This window comes from Platalea leucorodia (assembly GCF_965183815.1).
Source record: "Platalea leucorodia genome assembly, chromosome: 5".
NCBI classification, from domain to species: Eukaryota; Metazoa; Chordata; class Aves; order Pelecaniformes; family Threskiornithidae; genus Platalea; species Platalea leucorodia.
Window position 1 is genome coordinate 1,064,089 of NC_138827.1, and position 23,260 is coordinate 1,087,348.

At 57.2% G+C, this 23,260-nt stretch overlaps 1 protein-coding gene across 1 annotated transcript in view; it reads right to left on the bottom strand.

Moving 5' to 3' along the window:
- LOC309590728 (ankyrin repeat and fibronectin type-III domain-containing protein 1-like) overlaps positions 1-23,260 on the bottom strand; it is a gene marked incomplete at its 5' end in the record, with an annotated part of 203,436 nt that overhangs the window by 16,650 nt on the left and 163,526 nt on the right. The gene's annotated exons all lie outside the window — the stretch shown is intronic.

Consider the following 23,260-nt stretch of genomic DNA (forward strand, 5'->3'; position numbering starts at 1 on the left):
TCCCAGACAAGGAGCATCAGGTCTAAAGAGCATTTAGCACAACTACGCTGAACACAGTTTCAGTTTTGACCTCATACCCCTGTGTATAAGGTCAGATATTTAGGGGCAAGGTCTTCCCCATATCACTTTATTGGTTAAATATCAAGCAAGGAGGAAGCATGATAAAAAGCATGACAGTTGTCTAGAAGGTCATGCCAAAATGCTACCACAAAGCTGTGCCTGTGATGCTGATGTTTATAAAGGCATCATCAGGAGGCAGGATATTAATAACAGCCTCACTACGTGCATCGTCCTGATGTCAGATTAGGCACAGTGGGCTGCAGAAGTCCTTTAATGATATTACCTTTTATTACTGTGATATTTAAAAGCGGAAAATGATGGGGAGGTTGGCTCCTGCCAATCGCTCATCTCACTGGCTTCAGCCTACGGATTTAGAGGTCTCGAGCGTGGCCCAAGCCGCAGTGTCGAGTTGCTGCCTTGGATTCCTCCAGGCATGGGCGTTATCTGAATGTAGGGCCTTAAAGACCGGACAGACAGACAGTGAACACCAACCACGTGAGCTTCAGGTGGCAAGACACCCCTAAGCAACCATGCAGAGGCTGGTGAGATCTGTGCAGCAGGGTCCTGCCGGTTCTGGGGGGGAGGAAGGGGAGCAGCTCTCCACCAGGAGGGCATCAGCACATGGGGAGAGACCTGCACAAGCCAGGGAAGTGCTGGAGAACCAGTCCTGGGCTCACTGGGACCTGCCCGGCTCTGGACGCAGAGTCCTCAGCTTGCAGCCGTGCCAGCTTGAGCACATCATGTTTCATCATGGACACGGAGCAGCTCCCGGCGTGGCCAGTGCTGAACACTCCTCATGCCAAGGGGCTCCACGCACGGCACGTACAAGCCTCTCCAGATGGCAAATACAAGACCCCAGATAACAAAGGAGCAGAGAAGCATCGCGCAGTTCTGCTGTCACTGGTAGACAGAAATTAAGAGAGAAAAGCCACCTGTGCCTGTGCAGGCAGGGCACTCTGGCAGGAACAGGCAGCCAGGAAGGCAGGTCCTGACCCACGGACCAAGCCCGCGAAGCAAAGTGCTATCTGACACACTTGGCAAAGAGAAATACCTGACTCGAGAGACTCTCCAGCAAAACCTTGCCTTTTCTCTTGCGTATAAGAGCTCCCTGCTGCCCAAGTCCTCCTCTCCCTACCTCCGGCTGCTGCTCGGAGGCGGAGACAGCTCTTTTAGCAGGCTCATCGAGGAGGTGCCCAGTCCCTCTGCAGTCCCCCTTCATCCAAGGGGGCAGCGATGCCCTCCCACATCAGGAAAGGAAGGAAGACCCCCAAAAGTACCTCTCTGGAAGCTGGGTTAGACCCTGTTGTAACAGCTCCCTGCTCCATCCATGCCTGCAGAATCAAGGTTTTAAAAAGAAGCGATGCTTTGGAGCAAAAGCACATTTTTCTGCCAATTAAAATATATGGCAAATGACCCAGTACAGGCAGACTGCACAATTTGGAGGAAGTTCACTCAGAGATGGTAGAAGCAGAGGCGACACAGAGAAATTTCTCACTATTTTCCCTCATCTGATTTGCTTTTAATGAGAAGTAAAGAGACGGAAATTATTCAGAGCCCAGGAGTGAACATCTATCTATATTAAACCGGCTGCCCCAAAGATAAAAGAGTTTCCTGCCCTGTGGTTATGAGTCATCTGGACTCAGTGAAACAGTCTTGATTTATCTGGAGCTAAACTTTGCAGTGAAGCAACTGATAGCTGAAAACACCACCCACAGATGCCGTGCCCTCAAGGTGCAACCAGCCAACACCAGCTCACCTGATGTGGCACAGCCTCATCCTGCAGGGAGGTGCTGGGAGCTCCCCCTCTGCCTTTATAGTCTCAGTGCAGCTGAACTAAATTTATCTCAACCACAATCAGTTCTTGTTGCTAATTATTTACCTACCTACTGCAAACACCGCAGCAGGGGACGGGTGCTTTGCCTGCCCCAGCAGTTCAGTTTTCTGGCCGTGGGATGTGCTTGCAACCGTCAGGGAGGCAGTGTGGACATCAGGTCTGCAATGCCATAAATCCATGTACCAGCAAACTCCATGGAAAAGGCTGAGGTTCTGCTAAAGGGTGCACTGGGGCTGGCCAGACCCATCTCATGAAACCAGTGTAATGAGGATTTTTTTTTTTTTAAAGCACACGAGGGTGGATGTGCATAAGACAACTTCATTTTATCCCTCCTTCTGCAACGAACACAAGCAAACCCACTGGGTAGCTCATAATGTTGTGGTTTCTGCATATTCTGGGTTTTAATGTTTCCAACGCTGCAGATCTTGGCCTAGTAAACAGTGTTAATAATTGTTGTAATTATATGATTTTAAGTGCATTTTGTTTAAGGGCGTAGCCTCTCTGAGCCTCCAGCAGAGAACCAGTCCCTGTCAGACAGGGCTGCTCTGTCCCGCTGGCGGAGCCCAGACCCCGGGCTGCTGGAAGGAGCCCTGCCCGCCCCGAGCCCAGCGGGGCCCGGCCGTCCTTCCCTGAGCACCCCCGGGGGCGGCCCACGCTGGGCACCCGCTGCAAGGGTCGCGCAGACCCCAGGGGGTCTTTGTCCTCCCGGCTGCCGCGCGCTCCCGTCGCGGGGACGGGGCTGGGGGTACCCGGACAGGCAGGCAATGACCATCCCACCTGGAGGTCATGAGACGCGGCTGCTGCGACCACGGTGGCCATCCCGTGCCACCTCCCACCCGTGGGAGCCCGGGCTGTGACAATGCTCATGTGCAAGCAATGCTGCCGCTGGTGGCAATGGCCTTCCAGCCAAAACCCAAGGCTGTCCGGTCCCCGCCACCCCCCACGCTGGCCGTGGAAGGGATTAGCTCATGGGTGCCTGCCCGCGCTGGCAGCGAGAGAGCAGTGGCAGACATGAGCTCAGCGCCACGCTCCCATCCTTGGGGTCGGCGTGGGCGGCTGTCACTTCGGGAAGCTGCTCCCCGCCGTCTGCAGCCTGATGCAGCAGAGAGAGGCTGCGGGGCTCCATGCACAAGAAAAAGAGAGCCAGAAGGATGGAGGATGAGAGATGTTAATGCTTTGAAAGGATGAGAAGGCTTGGGGCATGGAGGAGGAGAAGGACTGGGTCCTTGCAGAGCTTGTAGCCTTGTGCCGCTGTGGATGTCAGTGGTACGTTAGCACAAGCTGCCAGGGATGCTTTCCTGAGCCGCGGCCCAATTCAGCCCACAGAGTTATCCAATGAAGGCAAAGGGCAGGAGAAGCCGAAAAACCAGTTGTCAGGGAGAGCCAACCCAACCCAGCCTACCTCACCCCAAACCGGGAGCTTGTGTCAAGAGATCACCTGGCAAGGTGAACACACGGCTGTTCCCAAAGAACTCTGAGCGCGAGGGGTCTCCCCTCGCTTGGGCACACTCGGCCCCGCGACCGGGGCCACGCTCTCCCTCGGCACGCGTGGGAAACGCACGCGGCCGCAGACCCTCGGACACTAAATACTCCACGGCAGAATCCCCTTGAGCTCCTCACACACAAAAGAGCTCCTCTCGGCTCATGGGGACACAAACCAGAAGCACGGCGTCCAGCACGAAGAGGAGCTGCTGATGCACTCGCATTTTCCACTCTTTCTGCCCGAGTATAAGAAATTTTTTGGGACTGGGGAAATAGTGGATCCAAAACGGAGCACTAGCAGGGGAGCCCTTCCAAAAGAGTGGGATTTCATAACCCATCAAAAGGCACACTCAAAACTAGAATGAAATGCTGTGCTTAGCATCCCTGCAAGGTGGCGGGGCTCACGGGAGCAGCCTGCACACCAGTTACCCACCCTGCGGTGGGCAGACCGCAAAGGTATTTAAATATGGTGACCTGGCCCTGCAAAGATGGAGAGAACACTCCTGCTCCACGGAAACATCTGCGTGCCTGGAAAATGCACTTGCTTATTGAAACCTGGGTCCAGGGAAAGGCACCAAACCAGACCCAGGGCTTTGTTTGTTTGTTTCCTACAGATTTTCTCTTTTTTCCCCACTTGGCAAACCCGCTGGGTTTTGTTTTGAACGGAGCCGAAACAAGCATGCCTCTTTTGTTTAGCAATAACAGCTAACTTATATAGACCCTGCTCCTGCCAGTACATTTTTGTTTGAGCTCCAGAAGCCCAACACTATTAGCCCAGTGCTCGGAGGAGCTCTGCGTGGCGCACGGCCAGGAGCTGCTGCACAGCACCCGAGTCGGCGCAGGGTGTCCCCAAGCACAGGCAGCAGTTTGGCAACGCTGGTATGGCTGCCCGTTGTCTCTGCCGTCTCCATACCAGGCACACCACGGTGCGTGTAATTGCTTCTTGAGGAGCTCAGGACCCAAGGCAGCAGAGAGTGGACCCCACGGCCACGTAGCCCACCGCATCATGGCACGGCATTGGATCTGAAAGCGGACTCCCAGCAGCTTGGTACCCGAATAAGCTGGAGGAGTAGAGCACATCCTGGGCGAGATCTGCACCATCAGCGCCCTGCACCTCTGCAGGGGAAGAAGTGGAGGATTCCCCTGCAGAAGCAAGAGGGAGTCAGGGTCATGTCTCGCTGTCCCGGCTGTTCCCTGAATCAGGAGGCTTTTGCATCCCTTGGGGAATGCTCGCATTGGGAGCGCTGCAGCGTGCGGCGAGGATGCCCTGGGACCAGCCCTCACGCGGCTGCCGGAGGGGCCATGGCAGTGGGGAGGCACATGGGCCGGACTTGCGATGTCCCGCATCGCGGGGCCGGTTGGCGAGTCAGCGGCGTCCTCCCGAGGCACGGCCACGTCCCCTGGTGCAGCACAGCAGGGAAGAGGCTGGCCGCACAGCTCGGCCCCGCTGTACCTCCCTCCTAAATCACAGGCTCTGAATCTGGGAGAGACGGAGACTTCAGGACTCCAAGAGAGGTTCAGAGCCAACCAAGTAGATCACTTGCTGACAGTCTGCGGAGGCCTCGCATAAAACACCCTGTTTCTGCAGGCCCAGCAGTACATTTGGGGGAGGAAGGGAGCAGAGACGCTCAAGCAAATTCTGCTGCAACAGGATAATGCTGCTGCCTCTTTCTTTTCTTTTTTTCATTAAGCATCCCAATCACTGTTTTTAAGTGAGCCCAGAAGGAGCCTGTGGCTCAACTCCCATTAAAATACGACCAGGATCAGACTTTCAGTTCCACGGTCCCCCGTGACAGTCTGCCATCGCGGCTGGGACCGCCGTTGCGCGCTCGCCGCAGTCACAAAGCGGCACCGTCCTGGCCGTGCCCGCACGCGCGCGTCCCTCCTGGGCAGCTCCTGCCCTGCCTGCACACGCACCTCGGGCAGCTCTGCCAGGACGCCGGGGCACCTCTCCCTGGGGACCGTGCTAAGGGACGGTGTGCAGCGGCTGGCTCTCTGGCCAAGGCAGACAATGCTGACTACCACCAGCCCATGAGCCCCAGCCCTGAGCTGCTCTGAAGGGGGCACCGGCTGGCACAGCCTGGCTCCGGGCACCCCGAGTCATCCCTTGAGGGGGGGGAAACATAAAACGCCAGAGGCTGGCACAGGCTCCATCTGCAGACCGGGCTCAGGAAGGAGATGCTGGAGGGCAGAAGCAACGTCCACATCAGGCCCTTGGCTCTGCACCCCAGCCCAGCTCCACTGGCTTCACTGTTTCCATGAGGATTTACCCCAGCAGGGCTCCTGGCCCGCCCTGCCCGGAGGCTCGCACCTAGAAAATCCGCTTTTCTGCTTTTGCGCTACCAAATCTCTGCGGGGATTGAGCTAAGTGGTATGTGCGTTACAGACCAAGGGTGCCGCTGCCTGGAGGGGTTCAGCAGCCACTGCTTGGGGTGCATCCCCCCGTCACCGCTTGTCCCTGCGGCACCTCCCAGGGCCAAAAGCCCCCGATGCCTCCCCACCAGCATGGGCACTGGGGATGGCGGATAGGGCACTGGGGATGGCGGATCTGCCACTGGGAGCTGTGCTCAGCCCCGGGCTCCCACCTCCCAGCCAGGGTAAACCCTCCTCGCTGCGCTCCCCACAATGCCAGCCTTTAATTGCTGCTTGACATTAAGTATCTGAACAAGGAAGTCTTGGGTAAATGTTCTTGCTATGGGAACACACAGTGCTGAGTCTCTTTAATTACATTGTTTTTGTTTGGCTTTTTTTATTAGTTGTGCTGTGGCTTCCCCTCCCTGACAGGCCAGCGAAGCGCACGCTAAATATGGCCGGGTTTAAAGTCCGCCGTGAAACCCGAACCGCGGCACCAGACTGGCTGGACTCGGTGCAAGCCAGGGTTACGCGGGACACGCATTCCAGCCGCCGCGGTCCTGCTCCAGCCCCGCGCCCCCCCTGTCCTGCTCAAACGCCCGCCATCGAAGCAGCTCAGAACACAACCACCACGCTCCAAAACACCTATGCATCCTCCTCTTCCTCGCCCCACTAAATCCTGCTGGGAACACAGCCTAACCCTTTACTCCACGGCCCCCAGGCTGCCCCGTCTCCATCATACCCATCACTTCCCACTGGTCCCCACCCCGTCTCCATCATAGCCATGCCTTCCCCACCGGTCCCCATCCCAAAGCGCCCTGCCCCACACCTGCTCAGCCCACCTCCGGGCTGCCCCTCGGGGCCGAAGAGCCCTCTTCCCACCAGCCACAACGCTTTCATCTTCCTCTGCCCCCCTTGTTATTTTAAAGGCATTCCAGAGGATGCTGTCAGGCTTGGATGTGGTTTGGTTGGGTTGTTTGTTTTCGTACTGGAGGTTTTATGATCGCATTGGGAACGAGCTCTAATTGAGCTGCAATTCGAATTGCAGTCCGTGGGTATTTGTTTCATTTTTGGAAGGGCTTAAACAGCAGCGCAGCTTAGGCTGGAGAATGCATTTGGTTTTAACTGGAACCTCATGGAGACAGGACCGAGCAGGACGGGCTGCCCCGAGCCATGACCGAAGCTCATGGGGAAGCCCTGCGCGGCCACCCCGGCGCCAGGTACCCACAGCAGCACCAGGCAGCGCCGGCTGCGACCGCAGCCCTGTGACCACCTGAAAACCCTGCCGCTGCCGGGCGGGAGGCAGACGGAGCCGGTCCTCCGGTGCCAAGAGCCAGGCGCGCAGCCCTGGGGCCCGGCTCAGCTGGGGCTCGCAGCCACCCTGCAAACCTCTGCGCCCCGCAAACCTCTGTGCCCTGCACAGCCCTGCGCCCTGCAAACCCTGCACCCTGCAAACCCTGCACCCTCCAAACCCCTGCCCCCTGCAGACTCCTGCACCCTGCAAACTGCTGCCCTCTGCAAACCTCTGCGCTGCAGGGTCTGTGACCTTGTGCTTGCCCAGCACCCCAGAGAGGGAGCTCAGCGCCACTGCCCAGGCCGCTCGGCCACGGGGGCTGGCTGGGTGCTCCTTGCTCGAGCCCGGAGCTGCCTCCAGACCCGAGCTGCTCACAGGGACTGGGCAGCAGAAACGGACAGGACCTAAAGGTCAGCGCCCAAACTGCCCTTCACAGGATCTACGTCGGTGTCAACTTCTGCTGACCGTGCCCAGTGCCGACTGCCAGAACGAGCAGTTCAGTCCCAGCACCCAAAATGTGCCCGATGCTTCTGGCACACACAACCAGCTGGACCTTCGCAGGTAGGGACGGGAGGACAGACAGATTTCCAAAGCGCGGAGGGACTGGCCGAGCACCTGCTCTGCATGGCAACGGCGCTTCCTCCAGTCCTTCCAGGATCTTGCAAATCGGGATGCTGGGGCAGGTCAACAGCACTCTGGAAGACACCCCCGACCTGCTGGCACCATCCCGGCTAAATCAGACTTCCGCATATTAAAAGCGGATGAGCAGTGGGGACTCGCTGCCCCTCTTTCAGCAAGAAACCCTATCCCAGCTTGGCCTGCCAGGAACGAGCACCGCTCTGTGCCACAGATGCATGTGTGCAAACTGCTTGGGGGTATCAAATGCAAAGCTGAGTCATACGACGCCTGGCCTCAAAGATCACTGAAGGTAAAAGGAGGGGAAAAAAAAATATATCTCTGTGGGGTCGCAAGGCCCCAGCTTGGACCCAGCCGGAGCAGAAGGTGGATGCTCAGCGCGGGGATGCGCAGCTGCGCGGCTAGGGCCTGGCTGCCATGCTGGGAGGAGTGAGAAGGGAGGTAAGACCATGATCATCCAAGCTTGGTCCCATCCCCTTGCTCAGGCCCTGACACCCACTTCTTAGAAGGGAGCAGGGCAGGCTGCTGGAGAAGCTGCTGTGGCAACCCCAGCCCGTGCGGGGCCAGCGGCTGCGTCTGAGCGCTGTCCCCATGGGAGAAGGGGCCACGGGGGCCGGGATGGCATTGCCCCAGCTCCTCTGAGGGCTGCTGCCATGTACTGCACCCCAGCGAAGCACCCGGGAGCCCCCGGGCGCCAGGAGGAAGCACTGATTTATCTGCCTCCAAGATGGCTCAGGCGCGTGCGGGAGGAATGCTCTGTGTTTCAGCATGGCCTCGCAGCAGGGCACCATCCCGCACGCCCTCCTCCTCATCCCGCTGAGACCCACTGGTGCTCTCCCCCCCGAGACCAGCTCCTCCGCACCGCCGTGCCCCGCTCCTGGGGTAGTGGGGCTCCGCAGCCCCCGTGCACCCAGGCCCCCCGCTATGGTTCAAATGTTGGCTCAGCTCCTTGCTCTGCTGGAAACGGGGCTCCCGGGAGCCGCATCCTTGCTGCCTGGCCCAGGGGCTGCAGCTCGCCCCGGCACGGAGGCACAGCCACACGCCGTGGGGGCTGAGACCTACAGACTCATCACAGCAGTGAGAGGCAATCAATTTGAACCCAGACCTGGGGGATGACAAGCAAATCCTTTACCCTCCTGCGCCACCTGGTGCCACCAGGAAGAATACGCTAGTGAGACCCGGCTTTCATCGGAAACCACCTCTTCTCCAAAACCATGAAATTGTAGAAAATTGGCCCAAGAAGGACTTCTGGAGGTGATCTGAGCTCACTCCCCCATACCTGTGCCTGGTCTCCATCCCCAGCCAACTACATCCCACCTGCGCCTCGCAGCCCTCCAGGGGACCTCCCCAGCCCCTCGCTGGGATGTCCCTTCTGGTGGAAACCCCCCTCCAGTCCATCGTCCTACCCAAGCCATCCAGCTAGACGGGGACCAAGCTGCTCAAGCACGCCGAAGCTGCACGATGGAAACCAGCACCGCTGGCTGAAGACTTCCAGAGCTGCACCCAAAGGGGTTATAAAAGGCAGGCCACAGACATTGATCTCAGCAGGGAGGAGGAGACGATGGCCAAGACACAATGGAAGAACAGACAAACGCACACACCCGGCTCCAGAGCTGCTGCCCAGCTGGTAAATGTTACTGGAGTCAGAAAACCCCCTTCCCGCTGGAAGGCAACCAGCAGGAGCCAGCCGGCAGTGCTGGGCACGTTGGCCGCTACCCACAGGGTGTCCCTGGCACTGCCACCAAGAACAGCCACCCTCCCGTTGGGGATCTCCTTGGACTGCCGGTGGCATGTCCCAGGCTGGCTTCCCGTTCTGCACAGCTTCGCACCAGGATTTGCTCCCGGCTGGCTCCACGACCAGCTCCCTGCCCAGCGCCCACCAGGGTCTTCTCCTCTGACAGGAGGGACCAACCCCACCACGTAGCCCTGCTGCTGGTGTCACGCCAGCACCACCCAGCGCAGTGCCAGAGGAGCTCGTTCACTGCCACCCAACTACAAAAGCACTCACGTATGCCAGAGCCGACCTTCCCTCTGTGCATCTCCAGTGGAGTCAGGGTCCAAAGGCTGCAGTCCAAGAGGAGAAGCCAACTTTTTTTTACCATTTTGCTAGAAAACACCCAACAAGGGCTCAAGCACTCTTGTAACAGCCCTAGCTGGGGAGACCTCAGCAGCAGCCAGGCCTCCTTCCAGCCAAGGTTTGCCTGATGCCTCCAACAGACTGGCTTTCCCACCTCATCTGTCACTTTATTCTCCCTCTAGCTGCAGAAAGCTTTGAGATACCGTCAGAGAAGCTCAAGCTGAGGATAACAGAGCCTATGGAGGTATTGTCAGAGCCCCCAGGACAGCAAGTAGAAAAGATTCCACCCTAATATAAAAGAGCAATGTTAAAGAGCATAGTAATCACCAGGTCAAACCTCTGACCATCAGGACACATGCTCATCCGTCCATGCATCGATGTGACCAGTGCTGCTAAGCACAGCCATGGGAGAGGCAGGGGGGAAAATGCCCTTTCCTGAAGTCTCGCAGGACGTGGGAGCACTGGGAAATGCTCTCTCCTCACACTGGGCATTGCCTCGGCTTCTCCTGGTCTAGAGAGGAGACACTGCCCAAGCCGACCTGAGCTCTGTTCCTTGCTCTGCCGCTGAGGGCGAGAGGCAGGTGATGCCTGCAGCCAGCGCCTCAGTTTCCACGCACGGGAAATGGAGAGAAAGACAATGTTGTCTTTTGTAGTGTGCTTTGAGTCTGGCTCATGAGGAGCACCAAACGACCGCTCGGGCTCCTTGCAGTCACCACTCCTGACCTGACCTCGCGTGGGCACGGGGGTGCCTCTAGGGATGGGACCGGGAGGTGCTCGGTGCAGCTGGAGAGCAGCGGCTGCAGTGGCCACAGCTTCTTTACAGAAGATGGGGACTTCAGCAGCTAGCCTCTGAAGAGCTCTCCAAGCATGCACAACCATGCTTTCCAGAGGCTAACAATTTGACCAAATCTGTGTTGATTTCCACCAGGAATGCACCAACCCTGCCAAATTTCAAGTCTCTTTTCCAAAGCATGGAGGCACCAGAAGTCCTCAAGCAAAGAGACAGGAGAAAAAAAAAATTTGGCAAAGCTACCATTTTTCCCCAACCTTCTGCTGAAACTTGGGAAAAAAAAATTTAAAAAAAAAGAGAAAGTTCAGCCTGAGGCAGAGCGAGCATGGAAAAATTCAGCCCAAACAGTTAAAGTCTGGCAAAGGTATAAGCAAACAAACTTCCGCTGGAAAGTGTTATACAGCCTCAACAACAGGCGCCTGCTGGCTCCGTCTACAATCAACGTGTCGGGAGAGAGGTGCCCTCCTCGCCCCTCCGCGGCGGCACACGAGGACGGCTTCACTGCAGCAAAGAGCGAGGGTGGCAGGGGCCAAGGGCCGCAGGTGGCCTTGGAGATGGGACAGGGTGGCAGGAGACCACTCCGACCCCAGCACCTCAGAGACCTCTCAAGCACTTGGGAGATCCCTGTTCACATGGTTACATCCAGCAGGAGCTTCGAGCCAGACCTAAACCCCTTGGGCTCCTCCATCACCAAGAGGCTGGGAAACATCTCACAGAGCTCTACACACAGTGTAGGTGGCCTCTACACACAGTGGCGCTGCCGTCTCCTTCCTCCCCTCGCCATCCCCTGAACAGCGACAGGGGCAGTGGAGACACCCTCATGCTCCTGAGACACCCTGCTCATCCCACCATCCTCCTCACCCTGCTTCTCCTGGCTGTGTGCTGCAAGACAGCGCCCTTGGGACCACGATGCTCACGGACTTGGAAAGCCCCTCTAGGTGCCCACTGTGTCCTGGCACATGCTGGCCTGGGATGTCACACCTTGTCCCCTCTGTTGGCACGGGCTGGCTGAGGCTGCAATCACACCTTCCAATTTACTGTGCCAACAAGCCCTCAGCCCAGAGGGTTTCTCTTCCTCCGCTGACCCCCGATTTTTCTGGTCACAGACATGATGGGGCATGAACACAGATGTGGAAGCTAGCAAGAGTGCTCTCCGGGTAAAACGTGGGAGCAGGATGAGGCGGGGGGATTTAACTCTTACCTCTGTCGCAGACCACCTGGGTGACCCTGAGCAGGTCACTAAAGCCCTGGTGCTGCAATGGGGTGCCTACCACCCCCCCAAAGACCAGGGAGAGCAGAAGTTATGGCAGCACAGTCCAAGTGCAGCCCAGGGACAGCTCTATCCGGCTGCTGGTGTTTCTACCTGGAGTGAAGAGCAGCTGCTCAGGCAGCAGATACCTCCTCCACGGCACAGCGGGAGGATGAGCTGAGCATGCCGGTGCACGAGGAAGGCAGCCTTGGGTCCCCGTGCAATACAGCATCCTGCTCCTGACCCGCCTGCATCGTCAGGAGAGAAAGCGGCCAAAGAAACTTCACGAGTTCATGTGAAGTTCATCTGAGTGGAGCTCTGCTCCTCGAGCAAAGCTGCTTTTCTGCTTGCCACGAGCCTTCCAGAGCTCTGACTGGGGCAGAGCAGGGCCAGGAGAGTGCTGGGAGGATGGGACCTCTTAGCAGCATCAGCCTTCCACTCGCACAGAAAGCAGGCAAGTGCTCCACCGCCTTAACCACCTCTTCGCTCAAGGAGCTCCAAGAACATGCTCACAGCCGAGGTTCGGTCAGAAGCCAGCCCCTTGGACAGCCACCAAGACACCAGGCATAGACAGGGAAAGGAGGAGCATTAGCTAAATGTCATGCTGGCTTATCTGTGTCCAGAAGCAGCCTCCTTGCTTCCCAGGATTCGGTCTGCTGCTTCGCAGGATCTCAGTGCACAGGGAAACCTGCCTTCCTAGCCGCAAGCGCCCGCCGGGTGCGGGGCACGGCAGGACTTGGCTCCGAGCCGCCCCCAAAGCGCAGCAGCGCGGGCAGCCCGGCTTGCAGCAGGGAGGACGGAGCGGGAGGTGGGCTGGCTGCTCACGAGGCGCACGGGGCAGTGACGGCGCACCCCGGCAGCGCCTTGGCACGTGCTGGGCCTCAGGCGACCTGCTTGCTCACCAGCAAACCCATGCCTTCACCCGACTTCACCTGCTGACAAGGACCAGAGGCAGAGCAGTCCTCGCAGCACCAGAAACCCAGCCAAGCCCCACCGGGCTGCCTCTGCCCTCGGGGCCGTTCCCTGGCACAAGGCAGCAGGGACTGACACACCGATGAGTCCCCCTTTCAAGGCTTGCATCTTCTGATGTAGGCCAGGCTTGCAGAAAGGCTGAAGGCTCCATCACACAGCAGGAGCAAGCACCCTCTGACTCCAGAGCCCAGTGCACAATGGCATTTAAACTCAAAAGAATTTGTTTTAAGATTATACCTGCCCAGATCTCCTCAGGCCTAGAAAGAGTCATCTGGCCACCTCCGCTCCTGCCACTGCCTCTGACCAGAATAACTGCCTCCTCTTCCTCCTCTTTGCAATCCTCAATTTACAAAGCGTAACAGCAAGCTCAACCTGCCAGCGCTGAGCTTGCAGCCTGCCTACATCATGCCCCTGGGGCTGGAGGAACGGGTTTGCCAGCAGAAGACCCCAGTTACCAAGTGTCCTAAGGCAACAGCCAGCTCCTTCATCAGTAGATCTCAAAGTGCCTGAGAAAAGAGGTCAGCATTGCTGTGCTCCTTTTAGCGAGTGAGAAACTGAGGCACAAAGAGAGGCAGATCTTGCCCTCAGTCGCCCAGCGGGCCAGGAGAAGCCAGGTCCCCTATGCCCCCAGCCCAGTGCTTCGTCCCTGGCCCCCAGCCCAGGGCACTCTCCTCTGTGATGGGTGGAGTTCAGGAACTTGGATGAGTCAGTTGGGGTTGGGAACTTCTCTCCTCATCTGGGTCATTTCTCCCCTGGCCACCTTAGCGCTTAAATGTGGAGCCTGCGGGTGGAGAGGAGAAACAAGACTGCAGGAAGAGCTGAGTAACCACACTGCCAGATCTACCTGCGGTGCCTGCCATCTCAGAGGCTCCAACAACCACACACTCGGAAACCTGTAGGGTTTGCATGGAGAACAACAACCCAGCAAGCCACAGCATCCCGCTGAAGATGATGAGGGCTCCTCTTGGGGCCATGAGCCAGAGTCAATCTGATAACACCAAGAAGAGATGGTTCTTAGAGCTCTGCTCAGCTCAGCAGCTGCTCTGGTGGCCACACTTAACAAATGCCACCACATAATGTTGTATGTTCATCTTTCAAAGCTCAGAAACAACAGCTTTTCACAGCAGACCATCAGTATGGAGCCTGCCCTGACTTCAGGCAGGAGAGACTTGCCTCCCAGCTACAAACTGGTGAGCCCTTACAGGTCCTGTTGGGACACTTCTTGGCTGGAAACCAGACTCTGCCAGAACAGACCTGGGGGGGCTCAGGTGAACCTCCGCGCCATGGGCAGAGCAAAGACCATGTGCAGCTTCTCATGATGACACCAGCAGCTGCTGCCAGGTGTCCAATTCCACTTTGGACAAAGTAAAGCATGAACCTCCTCCGCGCTGGCCAACAGCTCTTTGTGGCAGAAGATCTTCATCCCCGTCCCACTCTCCCCGTTAAAGCGCAAATAAAGGCAACAGAGGCAAAGCGGGACGGGGAGAGGAATGCCCCTGGGGATGAGCTACTGCAGGATGCACGGGGGCAGACGAAGGAGTATTTCAATGTTGGAAGAACAGGAGGAAATCTGGAAGCGAGGAGCAGAGGGGAACATAACTGCTTCTCCCTGACCTTCACTGGGCATGAAGCTCAGCAGATGTGGAGTTCACTTGGGCTCACAAACCGCCTCTGAAAAGCAAGCAAGACGGCAGAAGAAAGGTGAGTAAGAGGGATGGGTGTGAAGCAAAGCCATGGGGAAGACTGAGTGTGAGGGTAGCAGGAAAGACTCAAGCAAAGGTGGAGAGAGATCCCACCACACCCAAGGACCTGGTCCTCTGTGTCCCAAGTGTCCTGGTCTGACTCCTACCTCCAGTTTGGCCTCCCTGCCGAGCGCTGCCCATCCTGCCAGCATCCAAGCCAGTAGGTCCAATATTGACCTGGCACTGCGAGACGCTCTCCAGGAAGATAAACAGGAGGTTCCTGAAGCTCTGGCAGGCAGAAGTGTCTCAGCCCGTAGGAAACTATCTAAGAGCAGAGAAAACCTGCGCAACAGGGACTACCGCTGTTTAAGGGACAAGGGAGGATTAAAAGTACTCAAACACCTTGAAAGTGCCGGCTGTCAGGACTATCTGGAAACGTTGATGCTCCTGCGCCTCCCAACCCCAGTGTCCCCAGCAGCACCAGCAGCAAGACCAGCAATCCCATCTGCTCCCAGGGCACGGCTGTCCCCAGGGCTGGGGGAAGCGCAGCCTGGCAGCCCCGGGGCTGGGGCAGAGTGCCTGCCTTGCTGGGGCGGCTCCAGACTCACGACTCATCTGCACTGCCCTTCCCCAGGTGCAAATCAGGTTCAAAGCTGGCAGGTCTGAAGACCCGACCACTAGTAGGAAACCAGGACCGTTATCGATGTTCCCACTAAAAGAAATATATTGAGATGTTTTTTGTGTGCTGGCTAAGAAGACTGGGAGAGCCAAGACCCTCCAAATCCAGCACACTGACACTATGGGAATACCAGCTGGTGTGGAGGATCCATGGGGCCGTCAGGAAGGGCTTGACTCACACTGCGATTCAGACATCCATGAGGTTTCCCCTTCATACCAAGGATTGTGGCATCTCTGCGCTTTCCCCATAGCATAACCGTGGGGCTCGGGCTGCCTGCTGTACAAATCCAGGCAACTGGCACCATCTGGGCATGGGCACAGCCATGGAGAAGAACCAGAGGAGATCCTGCAGGATGAAGAGCGTCTTCCACACTCCTCAGTAGGGACCAAGGCATCCATCCTGCTTTGCAGATCCAAGCCATGGGAAATGGCAGAGAGATGATGAGAATAAAACAAAACAAATCAGGCAAATGGGGACTTGACAGTGTTAGGTTTATGACTGGACTCGATGATCTTAAGGGTCTTTTCCAACTTAAATGATTCTATGATTCTAACTGGGCTATTTGAGAGAAATCAAAGTGCGCTGAGGATAATGGATATGCTGCACTGAGAAATAATCTTAGCAAGGCTTGGAGGTACCCGCTACCAGTAGAGGGAAGCGGACAGAACAACATATCAACACAATAGTGTAAATTTGTCTTTTAAATAAATGATATCTGCTTCCTGTGCTCTCAGTGAGGAAGGGATCTGGCTGAGGGCTCTGGTCCCAGACAGGGAGAACCTGGAAATCGGTCTTCTGTGAACATTTTCCTTCTGCCACTTTCCCAGAGGGCTCAATTTTTCCTGCTGAAGTGACATGAGAAACAGATGCAGACAGGACCACTGGACCTGCTGGAGCCAGCGCCCGCGGCACCAGGTCACAACGCTGCACACAGAGAGGATCCAGCCCTTGGTCTTCTCCCAACCTCTCCAGCCTCATCGCAACCACAAGCAGAGCCTGGGTGGATGGAGGCTTGTGGCATCAGGAGCGGAGGGACAAGCCTTGCACAGACCCTACAGATTTGCACGGCCCTGGACTCCCCCGTGCTGCCCCCCTTTCCCACCCACGCCCACCGGCCGGGGTGCTCCCAGCTCCCTGCCCACAGCACGGCGTGGCAGAAGTGGAGCTGCATGGACCACGACTCCTCTAAAGCCTTGCCCGGGCTGCAGCGGGAGCATCGGTATCACTGTGAACAGCAGTTACCCTTCAGCCTCTATCTGTTTGCCGATGACTCATCGGTAATGAGGATAAAAGGTGATTTTCCGCAAATAAATCATTCCTTTCAAATGCTTTCCTACCAACTTTCAGGGAGATATTTTGAGGGCTCGCTCCTCCCCATGCCCATCAGCGAGTCCCTCGCTGTCCCTGGTGAATCACTGTCACACCAGCTCTGGGGGAGGGCAAACTCCCGCTCCCTCCATCCGCCCAGAGGCACTGACCATGGCCATCCTCAGGGTGCCGGGGACACAGCCAAGCTCTGGAACCACATGCCTAGCTCAACCCCGAAAGCTCTGGGGCTCCCTAACTGGTGTCCCCCTCACCCATGGAGAGGTGTCCTGGGAGGGCAGGGGGTGGTGGCACCGGGAGCAGGCAGCCAAGCCCCCCTCCTGCCCCGGTACAGGGGGGTCTCCGCAGACAGGGCTGTCCTTGTTCGCTGGGGCTGCAGCTCCTCTCAACCGTATTTATCGCCCATAAAATGACTTTCTAGCGGCCTGCTGATGGCAACATCAATCTGCCACGCAGGGGGAAGCTCAGGCTGCCCGGAGCCCTTGGGCGAGGGGCCCTGCTGCGGGCTGGCTCCCGGGGCAGCCGGGACGCCCCAGCAGACCACGGCGCGGTGTGGACGTCCAGCTCCTATACGGCTAATTCAATAAGTCACAGATACCATGACTTCATAAGGCAGAGAGGCTCCACAGCTATTAGGGGAATTGGGAGCGGGGGGAGGAGGAGCTGAAATGGAGAAGGGATGGAGACGGGGAGGGTGGAGAGGGGGAAGCTAAGACAAGCAGCAGAACAAAACATCCCATAAATCATGAGGAGCTGCTGAAATACCAGAACAAATGACCCCATAGCTTGGCCATTGTTCCCGAGCGAGGGCTTAAAGCGCTCCCAGTCGAGACAAAGCGCCTCGCGTTTCGTTTCAATGCCGTGCCGGCCCGTCCAGGACCTGCGCTCGGCACAACCGAGCCGCGGGCGGCTGTGTTTCACCCTGGGTTGATGGCCAGGACCGGTGGGCTGGGGGAGGCGAAGCTCTCGGCAGGGCTGGCTGCCCCACACCACAGCCAGTGCAGACGCAGTGCCCACATCTCAGCCTGCCCACGGCATCTCTTGGCTCCCAGATGCCCACACACCTCCCAGGCTCTGGCACTCCTCCCCTTCCACTGAAAGGCTCAGGGCCTGGTTTTCCCTCTTATTTTCCCTCACTCAGGCTAAGAGCTTCCTCGGCTGGGAAAAGAAGCGGCACCAAGCCTCCTCTTGGACATGTGGGGTAAGTCAGGAGTAAGAAAGCTTGAGTAGGGCTGTGAAACCTGGAGGAGCTCTGAGCCCTCTGTCTTTATGGTGCTGCTCCTCCCCGTCTCCCAGAAAGTTGCTGACAATTCACTTTGTGCTGGCTCCCCCTGGCAAAGCGATGACTGTCAAGCGAAGACTCCTGGGGCAAGTCCTGTAGGACCATAGACTACTGCGATGGAAACAGCACAGGGCTCTTGCCGAGGTCTGCGGTAGCAGCTCCCCAGTGCACTGGCTTGGGAACAGCCAGGCGGATCGGCCGGCAGCTCAGCACCTCCCAGGGGCTCTGCAGCCCCCCGGACCAGGGCACTTGGGTGCCAGAAGGCAAGAAGCCTGCCGATGGGGACAGGTCGTCCGCGCCGTCTGCCCGCATCAGCTGACAGCGGCTATGGAAGGAGGCTGAGCAGCGCCAAGCATCTCCACGGCACGGATTTCATACCCAGCACAGCAGTTTAGGGAGAATTTCTACACCACGCGAGACCACTTAAACCCAAGGGGGAAATATTATTGCATTATAGAATTTTAAATAACTTTCATGAAAGCTCTTCCATTAAAAGCCTTTTGCTTTATAACCAACCCTGAAACACGGGGCAGAGTACGGCAGCAGTCGCGTGTGCCGCCTCTGCCAGCCCGATGGTGCCAGCGCGGCTCCTGTGCCCGGCGGCTGCAGCTCGGGCCCTCGTGGCACCGCGGTCCCATGGCAGGGGGATGCCCGCCAGCCGTTACGCTCAGCCCCAGTGCTGGGACATCACAGGAAAACCACTCCGCACCTTCCCACCCGGGCAGGCACCGTCTGCGCTCGGAGCCGCTGAGCAGGCAGGTCTCTGCGCATCCCCCTCTGCGGAGAGGGGAAGCGAGGAGCTGCGATTCAGCAACGTGCCAGGGGTCAGGCAGCACAACAAGACGCAGGCAGGACTGAACCCGAGCCGGCTGGCTGCCTCTAACCACCAGACGACATGCTCCTGCCAGCGTTGCTTTAACGGCTCGTGGTGGGCAGCCAACGAGCAGAACCGAGATAAGGGGATGGGGAAAGCGAGGAATGCGCTGCATTTTTCCTGAGCCACCATGGGAATAGGCTATTCTGACCACGGATCGCAGGGAGGCTGTCAGAGATGAAAAACTTGAGGAGCTCAAATAGAAAAGGCAGCAAGTAGAAGTAAATAATCACGAAGAAGAAAATAGAGAGGAAAATCAGGGTGGACAATAAGAGGTGAGTATGGGAAAAAGAGCGTGGGGAGGAGGACAAGCAGAGGAACAAATGGAAGAAGGAAAACGAGACCAAGAGGTAGGAAAGAAAAAGGAAGAGACAAAAGGATGCCAGGAGGACAAACCTGCCAGGGCTGGAACTCCCGATGAGCACCAGAGCTGGGAGGATGCGAGAGCGGGACAGAGGCTCCGCGCAGGCAAGAGGGAACCAGCAGATTGCAGCCCTTTTATTGGATTACGACTCGCTTAAGAGGAAAGATAAATGGGGATCATTGCTCAGGTGACACGCACAAGAGGAGAGGAGGCTCTCTTTGCCTCGATTCACCCTAAGGGGGGAGAAGAGGGATTGCTGGCGTTTTGGGGTTGCTGTAGGGACAGCGGGAGGTCTCCACGGGAGCCGCCAGCTTTCAACTTCTTCACTCCAACAGCAGAAGGTGGCAAGCTTCAAATAAAGAGGGTTTTTGTCTTGCACGCCTTCGTGCTATTTAGGCTTTGGAGCTAAATTAGTAGAAAGCAGGGCTTTAATAAATCGGACCCAAAGTCCTTCCTTGCCTCAATTGCCAGTTTTTGCCTCATTTGGAGCTCAAGCTGCCTTGGTGCCCCATGAGCCACAGCATGCACTGTCCAGCAAAGAGGAGGAGAAAGGCATCGGCAAAGCTAAATAAAACCTGGCAGGAGTAGCCCCCAGTTCCTCCCCGAGCTTGGGAAAGCCTCGCGCTGCCCCGCTCCCTGGGGTGCTTCTCTCTGAGCACCTCCCGGCAGCAAGACACCGGCTCGCGGGAGCAACGGGCTGAGGTGATACGGCACATTCACGGGCCCGAACACTGGGGACTTTGTGGTGCTGGCTTTTAAAAAAAATAGCCAAAAAAAGGCCTAATAATGAAGTATTTATTTCAGTAAACAACATATGAATGAAAGAAGTGTTTTCTCAATACTTCACTTTTTCCCTGCCTTCTCTCCCTCTCCCCCAGCAATTTTTTTTTAATAAGTGGAACTAACGAGGCTTCGCTTGCTGACGGCCGCGCTCGGGAGCAGGACCGCGCTCCGCTTGCCCGGTGCGGCACATAAACACGTGTCGTGCAAATAAAGCCTGCCTTGTGCCCGGGGAGAAATGCGACCCTTGAGCATGTCCCACCTGGCGAGCCGGGGAGATGTGCTCCGACGGACACATGGACTGCGAGACCTGCGACGGGAGCATCCCTGCACTTTTGGGTAGGCAGTGCGGGACATTCAACACCGTATTTATTGTGGCAGCAAATAACTGCATCTCCTGTCCCCGAGAGGTGCCATCGCCCAGGGACCCTGCCCTGCAGGGCTTCCAGGTGGCCCCAGGGACAGGGAGAAGGGCCAAGGGGAGATGAAGGGATCTGTTGTCCCCACCCTACCTGGCAGTGCTCAGCGTGGGGGACACGGTGTCAGGCAGACACTGTGACACTGTACAGCTCCTTCTCTTCTACCTCGGCTCCATCCAGCCCTACCTGAGCACCGGAACAACTGGGAATGCTGGAAAACTGGCTCAGCTTGCCCTGCGTAGGGATGAGAGGTAAGGATGCTTTCCACTATGGCAGAGACACGAGGCGTTGGACCGATGGTGTTTTGGTAGGAATTTCAGACAGAAAACACTCATCCCTCCACCAGACTGACACCCAGCTTTTCAAAGCAACGGGCACTGATGACATTGTGCTTATAATCTCTACCTCCTCCTTGGCAACAGGTAACAGCAGGTCCAGGAGCCCTTCCTTGCCTTCAAGCCTTGGGATTAAGATGGGCAGGGTCCTCAGAAGCCGCTGATTTGGGAAAACATGGTCCATCACTTTTCCATCCCCCTCCTGCCCGCGTGGGATGAGCTGAACCCCCATCACGGACAGCGCGGATGTCCACCCTCTGCACAGAGGCAGGTAAAACGATGCAGTGGTGACTTTGGGTTAAGCTCATAAATACATACAGATTTAGATGCATGTAGATATTTGTTCTGGAAGCCAAATTAGGCATCTGTAGATCTGCAAGGGCACGAGCCATGCTTCCCATCGGCTACAGCGCCCAGCAGCCTTGCCTGCAGCCCAGGACCTCCCGTGCAAGGCACAGGGCAAGCAGGGGCAGCGACAGCCATGGCTCCAAAGGCCCTTCCCCTGTGTCAGCACGACGCTTTGGAGCGACTAACCGAGGATGCTGGTCCTGCTACGATGCTCACGGAGCCCTGAAGACATACAGTCACCCCAGGGAACAGGCCCGGTGGCTTCTTTGCAGGACGCGGCTGCAGAGGAGCCTGGTGCTTGCATGCGAAAAGCTTCCAAGTGTCTCCCCGAGGGCAAGCGCGTGCGTGTGGACCGGGCACACGCACTGCTGTCATGCGTGAAAACCTGCCTGCAGCGTGCCCGTCCTGCCGGGGAGGCAGCGCCCCGTGCGTTGTGCGCAGGTGCCCCTAGCCGCTCTTTGGGAATTTGGCTGCGTGCACGTGAAAGCCAGTTAAATTCCTGCCCTGCAACAACACAGCTGGCTCAGCTCCTGGGGTGTCTGCTTAACCACGGCAACAGGGAGAGGACTGGCAAGCACACCGAGATGCTCGGGGAGCAGGCGGCGGGCAGGGTCCTCGCCCTGCGCTGCCCACCCAGCTCCTCGCCACCGCGACCCCCCTGGGTCGCTCCTCTGCTGTGTCCTGCCGCCGAGTGCCACCGAGCCCCAGCACCCGAGTCCCAGCGCCACGGCCCACCCGAGCCCGGCTGCCAGGGCGGACGTCTGATCCGGCTCAGGATGTCTCCAGCCACGGGTAAAACCCACGGCCGCAGGGCAGTTATCCCCTCGCCGGCAGATCCAGACCAGCCGTGCCTATGTCCCTGCAGGAGCGGTGGCAGCACGTCCCTCTCTTTCAGGCCTCACGCTTTCCAGCCTCAATCTCCAACACGATGGCACATGGCAAACCAAAGGCAAAGGCGATTCCTCCTCACCAAGAGCTCATTTCCAAGCTGCCTTACAAAAACCCCATAAAATAGCATCATCTTCCACTGCTGCGGTGTCGCTGCTGTACAAGGTGCTCTGCAAACTGATACAGGACAGATGGTTTCCCCTAGGAAGATGCTACAGAGCGAGTGAAAATGTACCACAAATATACCTTGACACAGCAGGGCTAAAATGGGATCCGGGGGGCTTCGAAGAGACATTTAAAGGGAGAGAAGATATTTACTGACTTCTCTTGCTTCTTTATTATGAATAAAGAGAAGCTCTGATTGTTTTTAATGAGTTCTTTGCTTCTTTTCCTATTTGGCATATTACAAATTCACATAGTTGTCTATCTGGAAGATTCATAGTAATTGCAGAACAGCTTTCCCAATGACATCGTTTCAGCAAAGGGAAGAAAGTTGTGCAACTGGAGAAGAAAGCAATCTGTCACCAAATAGCTTAAATTCTTTGTCTGCCCTCATTAATACCTAGTTAGCTTTGATGCCTAACTAACCTCACAGATAGAGGAAGCCTTTGAGGAGGACTCCACAACCTCACACTGAAGTGTTAGAACATACAATAAATGCCAGAAAGATCTCCAAAAAAAGCAGGGAAAACGAAAACCAAACTCGACATTCTTGCAATTTTTAAGCATTTATTTTTTACTTTTTTTTTTTTTTTTTTTTTTTTTAAGTTTTATCCTCCTTTATCCATCTAAGGAAGCAGAAAGCAATGCAATTTCCAGTTCTTTTAAATATCCTTAGCAGGTCACCTCTAACGCTGGGAGGGTTGACTGTGATCTGCTTCCAAGGCTGTTGCATCAGAGCTTAGAAACCCAGGATAAATGACTCCCTGCTTGAGCAGGGACTGCAGTTTGAGACCTGTGCGCGGCACGAGGGGCCCCACGGGCACCGCGGCGTCGGGGAAGAAGGGAGCACTGCATCCCTCCGGGGTGGGCAAACGGGGCCGCCCCGCAGGGTGGCTTGTGCTGGGGCAGCCCCGTACTCCCACCCCACTCACCCTGGGCACGGCGCCGGCAGGGAGCCCCTGCGGCTCCCAGTGCCCCCATGCCAGGTGGGGCCGTCCCGCCACGGCGCTCGGCTCTGGTTCATCCAACGGAGGTGCATCGGGCAGCGCAGGGTGGGGAGGGAAGGGGAGAGGAGAGGAGCAGCCGGCGGCGGGGGCTGCCGGAGGTCGTGCGCTCACGTGCCCCAGCCCAGCAGACACGCATGTCCGCGTCCCACGCGAGCCCCGAAACGCCCCCAGGGCCCCAAGGAAGGAGCCGCCCCAGGCTCCCCACTGCTCCCTGCGCTGGGGCGAGGGGGGCTGTTTTGGCTCGATACCCTGGGGAGCTTCTGCAGCAGATGGAGGGGTTTGAAGGGGTGCTGTCCCACAGGACGTTGCTTGGACAGGGACAGAGTGGCAGCGGTGGGGACAGGGGACAGGAGGGGGACTGGAGAGGC